This window comes from Aotus nancymaae, unplaced genomic scaffold, assembly GCF_030222135.1.
Source record: "Aotus nancymaae isolate 86718 unplaced genomic scaffold, 86718_ANA_hifiasm-v0.15.2.pri h1tg000022l_1, whole genome shotgun sequence".
NCBI classification, from domain to species: Eukaryota; Metazoa; Chordata; class Mammalia; order Primates; family Aotidae; genus Aotus; species Aotus nancymaae.
Genome location: NW_026988435.1, coordinates 47,386,075 through 47,392,074, shown reverse-complemented (window position 1 = coordinate 47,392,074; position 6,000 = coordinate 47,386,075).

Sequence of the window (6,000 nt, the reverse complement as noted above, 5' to 3'; positions counted from 1 at the left end):
GGCAGTCCTCAGGGTGCAGATGGCACCAGAGCCCCAGACCAGCCCTGGGCTCCTGAGCCATACCTGGAAGGGACCCTCCCCCACGGGGCCGGAGATGCCTGGCACTAGCCACTCAGCCTTCTCCAAAGCTCTTAAAAAAACACCCAGAAGCAGCACCTCGTCCTCGGGCACCTGCAAAGCTGAAGATGCAGACGAAAAATAGAGAGACTCCTGGAGGCGACAGGGCTGAGCTTGTGCCCTGTGAGCTCTTTCCCAGGTTACAGAGCTGAAAGGGGCCCAGGGACCTGGAAGAGGCTGTGCCAACCCTGCCTGATGGCTGGAAGTTGAGGGGCTGGCAGTAGCCAGCCCGGCCATGGGCACTCACCCACAGCCAGCAGTTTCTGGAGCAGACCAGGTGGAGGCGAGGAAGCGCCCTTGTGGGGCCTGTTTCTTGCTTTGGCTCAGAGCCACTTTGAGATCGTGGATGCCCTTGTTCAGTGAGGGGGCAGGCGGAACAGACCTCCCCACTAAGCGGCCCCCGCAGCCCCTCCCCAGCCTCCCTTAGGCCTTTCTCTCCCCAGCATCTTGGCCAAGCAGTCCTGCACCTGGAGCTGGGGCCTTGGTCAGACTCCAGGGGCCTGAAAGTCTCCTCCTTCCCCCCTGAGGCCAGGAGAGGAGTCAGGTGGGCCTGGAGGCTCAGGCTGGACTGCTGCTGGCACCTCACTGGCTCTGCACCCACCCGCCCATGGTGCCAGCCGCCCTGCCGCTGCGGTCCCCAGTCACATACCGGGAACTCCATGTGGCCGCCCCTGAGCCTTCGCTTGTCTCTCCCCACGTGGGTCCCCAGTGGAGGGTGGGCTGGGACCCTGACTTCGGCTCCTGTTCCACAGCTTGCCCCAGCTCTCAAGGGCTGCAGACTCAGCCGACGGACCAAGCCCAGAATAACTGGTCCCGTGCAAAGCCAACGCCCACCTCCAACGGCAGGAAAGCCCTGCAGGCACAGTGCCTCCTTCTGTCTCTCTGGCAGGGCTGAGTTTAGAGAAGAGATTTTCTACATAATGTCCTACTTGAGTCCCAAGAGGGCTCAGGCCATGACCTCCAGCAGCCTGCAAGCCTGCGTCTTCCTCTGGGAGGCCTCCCCTTGTCTTGCATCGGGGCCGGGGCTTGAGGGGTGATGGAGGCAGGATCCCCTGCAGCCAGCGGTTCTGGGAGCAGGTGCCCGAGGCAGGGGCTGTGGCCTCTGGGCAAGGAGGCAGCTTTGCCTCCACCCGAGCCTGAAGCCCCCACAGCATCCCACATTGCCCCAGCCTCTGCCTGGGCCAGGCCCTCAAGCTGCTCGCTGGGGTGCCCAGGCCTCAGAGGCAGTGGTTGAAGGCTGATGGCTCCCCATGTCATCAAGGGACCCTGTTTTTACTTCCTCTGGGCCCCGGGAGACCAGCCTGGCACCAGAGGAGAGCCTGGCAGAGCCCCGAGCCAAGCCAGGCTGCAGCACACACCCACTAGCCCAGGCCTGGCCACGGGCTGGGCCCTGGTGTGCAGACAGTGGTGGCCCCTGCTCCAGGGTCTTTGCGTGAGCCGGCCGCGGGCCCAGGCGGTGGGGTGTATGGGGGCTGCCGCAGACTCGTTTTCCTTCCCCTGTTGGGAGACGGCTGCTCCTCCCAGCTGTTTCAGGAAAGTGTTTGTTATTTGGCTCCTGGAAACACCATCTGATGAAACAGCCTCTGTTGGGCCAGCCTGCCAGGTGGAGGCTGTGGGCGCCTGGGAGTCCCACCTCGAAGCAGGAGGCAGAGGCCCGACGGCCCCACCCTTCAGGCCGGGACCTGGCACCTACGTGGGGAGATGGAAGAACACGGAAAATTCCCTGAGAGCAAATCGATGCGTGGCTTCCACGGGCACAGACTTGCTGCGGAATCCGGCTTTGCCCATCATCATTCCACAAGCTTTCCGATGCCTCGGGCCCCAGAAGTCAAGTTCAAGAACAAGAAAGCTCTGTTTCATGTGCACACGTTCACACATGCACACCCATGAACTCATGTGCACACGCTCACAAGCACTCACATGTGCACACACACTCAACGTGTTCACACGCATACACACGCACACATGTTCACACACATGCATACATGCTCACACATACTCATGCACGTACATGCTCAAACACGCACATGCGCTCACACGCAGTCACACATGCTCACACGCACACGTGCTCACACATGCCTGCATGCACATGCACGCACACGCACGTGCTCACATGCAGTCACACGTGCACACATGCTCACGCTCACACACGCACACACACGCACACACGTGCTCACACACGCACATGCACGCACACATACACATACGCACTCTCACATCCACGGCCACGTAGCCCCAGTCTCGGCACCATGCCATCGATTTAGAAATGTTGACTAAACACCTAATAAATAATTGAACAGAAATGTTATCTTTAATAGATTAGTCTCATAAACAAAAAGCCAGCTGGGAGTTCCGTTTAGAACATCCGTGAGCGCAGCTGCATCTATGGGAAGCCGCCTTCATCACTGACGCTCCCATGAGTGACAGCCGCCCCCAAGTGTCCTTCCTTCCCCCTGCAGTGCCTGAGCCCTCCACATCCCATCACAGCCCAGGGCCCCGGGAACACGCGTGCTGAAGGGCTGAATCTGGTGGACAGGCCAGACGTGGCCCACGGTGCTGGGCAGGCGGGGCCCTCAGGGAGGGACAGGGCTCCCAGGGCCAGCCCTCTGCCAACCGACCAGCACTCGCCCTCAATGGCACCCTCGACCTGTCCTCCCTCAGCAGCCTGCAGGCCGGCCCAACAGGCCAGCCCAACAGAGCCTGTTTCATCAGATGGTGTTTCCAGGAGCCGAAGAGGGGAAACTGAGTCCCAGCCCCAGGGTCCTCCCTCAGCTTCACCAGGTGCCCCATGGAGGAGACAGTTGGGGTGTGTCACCCGACAGGCTCACCAGAATCAGGACAGGTGGGGGCATGAGGAAGGTCAGGGGATGGGGCAGGCGGGGGTAGGAAGGTGGGGGGACGGGGCAGGTAGGGGGACAGTGTAGGTGAGGGAACAGGACAGGTAGGGGGCCGGGACAGGTGGGGGAACGGGGCAGGTGGGGGGACAGGGCAGGTGAGGGAACGGGACAGCTGGGGAGCTGGGACAGGTCGGGGTAGGGGGCAGGTGGGGGGACGGGGCAGGTGAGGGGCCGGGATAGGGGGGTACGGGGCAGGTGGGGGGACGGCACAGGTGAGGGACCGGGACAGGTTGGGGGATGGGGCAGATTGGGGAATGGGGCAGATGGGGGGACAGGGCAGGTGGGGGGATGGGACAGGTTGGGGGATGGGGCAGATCGGGGGATGGGGCACGTGGGGGGACGGGGCAGGTGAGGGGCCGGGACAGGTTGGCAGATAGGGCAGATTGGGGGACAGGGCAGGTTGGGGGACGGGGAAGATAGCGCAGGACAGGGTGGACTCCAAAGGGTGGCTGGCGGTGTGTGTCCCAGGGATGCTGACAGTGGCCAGGAGGGTCAGGTCTCCTCCCAGGCCAGCAGCAGGGCCATACGCTGGGAACAGGACCTTGTGGTGAGCAGGTGCGAAGGAGGTGGGTGATGGTGGGCAGGGCTGCCAGGAAGAGTCCTGGGATGGCTGTGTGTGTTGGGGAGCACTGTTCGAAGGACGTGTTGCCAGGAGGAAGTCCCAGGACACGGGTGAGGAGCTGGGATCAGAGCCTGGGTGTGAAGAGTTGCCCTCAGCAGGCTGGGCCCACGGCCTGGGTGGGCTTGGGGAGGGGGAAGGGAGATGAGGAGGGGGCTCAGGCCAAGCAGGAGCCGGGTCCTGGTGGGCAGCAGAGGACACAGTGCTCGGCAGTGCTGAATGGGAGTGGGTGGGAGGACATGGAGCCTCAGTGGCGGGGGCCGGGGGTCTGTGTCCAGAGGCGAGGCCCACGCAGCGGTGGGGACTGGCCCTACAGGTGCACGGCCACACTGGGCAGGGGCGGGGGCTGCTGGGCCCTGGCTGCCCAAAGCTCGATGCTAACTGTTGGAAATAGATGCTCGGTGCCGCAAAGAAAGATCGGCACTGAGACAAAGGATCTTTCAGCAACGCAATTTTTACTTTCTGGACTCAGGAAGGGTATCCTCGCTAGCCATCGTGCCAGGAGAGTACAATGAACAAAGGAAAACACACATTTGTACCTTACGCATCTGGGGTCGTCCTCACTGCTGTGTCTGATCTCTGTTGGCTGGAGCCAGACCTCACAATCTAAACTAAAACCCGACTGACGTAACAACTTAACACTTTTCTAAACAGGTAAAAGCATTGGAGAGCTGGGACCTGCCTGTGAGCAGGTTTAGCACAGATATCTTGGTTAAAGTACAAGGACACAGAACGTACTACGTGGCTGTGAGCATGGCGTGTCTAACAGCTACATAGGATAGGGCTTCACAGAGTCATTAGCACACTTACTCTTTAAAGAAAGGAAACTTTAAAAAGGAACTTTTCTACTTTCCACACTAACCGAGGGCCAGCCAGACCCCACATTCGTGGTGTACCCCACAGTGTATCAGACATCTATAGCCATGTATCAACCCCAAAACTTAGCAGCTTAAAAAGGCCTCCACATGTTAGCTCCCTTGTTTCTGGGGCAGCATGGCTGATGGCTGTGGCTCAGGCGGCAGCCAGGGTCAGCCCCCTGTCCAGGATGGGGCTCACAAGACTGTGGGGAGGCCTCGGCCCCTGACCACATGGCACCCCCAGGCTGCCAGGTCTCCTCCAGGTGCCAGAAGCCACTGCCTAACCCCCTAGGCCTGGAAGTGGCCTCCCTTGTGGCTGCCGTGGACTGTGGTCCCACAGGTCACCCTGATGCCACGCAGGTAGGGCTGCACCAAACACATCCACAGAGGGTCAGGGGTCAGGGCCACCACAAAGCCGGTTCCTGCAGTGCTGGCCATGGGCCCACCAAAGAACCCTACACACAGACCCCGCTCTGCCCACCCACCAGGGGTCACGAGGCCCTCATCCTGCTGGGCCAGAGACGGTGGTCTCTGCCCTCCTCATAGTGGCCACAGGGAGACCACGAGGTGGTGGCGGCAGTGCCTGTGTGGACGTGTGCTCAGGCAGCGTGAGAAACACACACACACGCACGGAGGGGCTCTGGGGGAAGAGGGACCCAGAGAGCATGACCCCTGCCCTCCATGGCAGGGCCAGGGGTCGTGGGTGGGGCAGCAGGAGCCCTGGCCTTGAATCCAGAGGCCCTGCCGCGTCTGGGGCTGGCTCTCACCAGGGCAGCCTGGGTGACTCCGTGGTTCTGGGTCGTGGGCCGTGCTTGGTGCCTGGGTGGCCCGGTCTTCTATGCCTCAGTCTCTCCCCCTGCACAGCAGGCTAAGGGCACCTGATTGGTGGGACTCGGGGAGCTGAGTGGGACGATTTATGGAAGGCACAGCCCAGGGCCGGCGTCCGTGAGGGCGTGAGCTTCTCCCGCCTCTGCCCTCATTCACAGCTGCCTGGCCGGGGCCCGCATGGCCTGGGGACGCGGCTGTGGACACCGTCCGCTTGCAGTTTCTCCCTTTTTTAGCCTGAGGCTGAGCGGTCCTTCCGGACGGAGGAGCACGGAGCCTGGCTCCTGACTGGCAGTGGAGACGCTCGCAAAGCTCCTGGAATGTTCCTGAGCGCAGGGCTGGAGGGCGCTCACATTCTTCTGCGTGTGGGTAGTGGAAAGCAAACCCAAATATCAGCACGAGGCTGAGTTTGTGTTACGGCCGCCCGCAGCATACGAGGTGCTTGTCTGGATTTCATCCAGACAACTTTCCCCACCACCCAGTGGCTGCTGGGTTTTGGCTCTCCGCCCCTGGAGCGCCTGCGGGGGATGGTGGCTCCAGAAATCATTCCTCCTGCGGGAGACACATGCTGGCCTCGGGCCGGGCGACCGGGGGTGCCCTCAGTCGGGGTAGGGTCACCCCAACGTCCTGGAGGCCGTGGCTCTGCTTCCTCCCGAGGTCGGGCTGAGCAAGCTCCGGCTGTCTC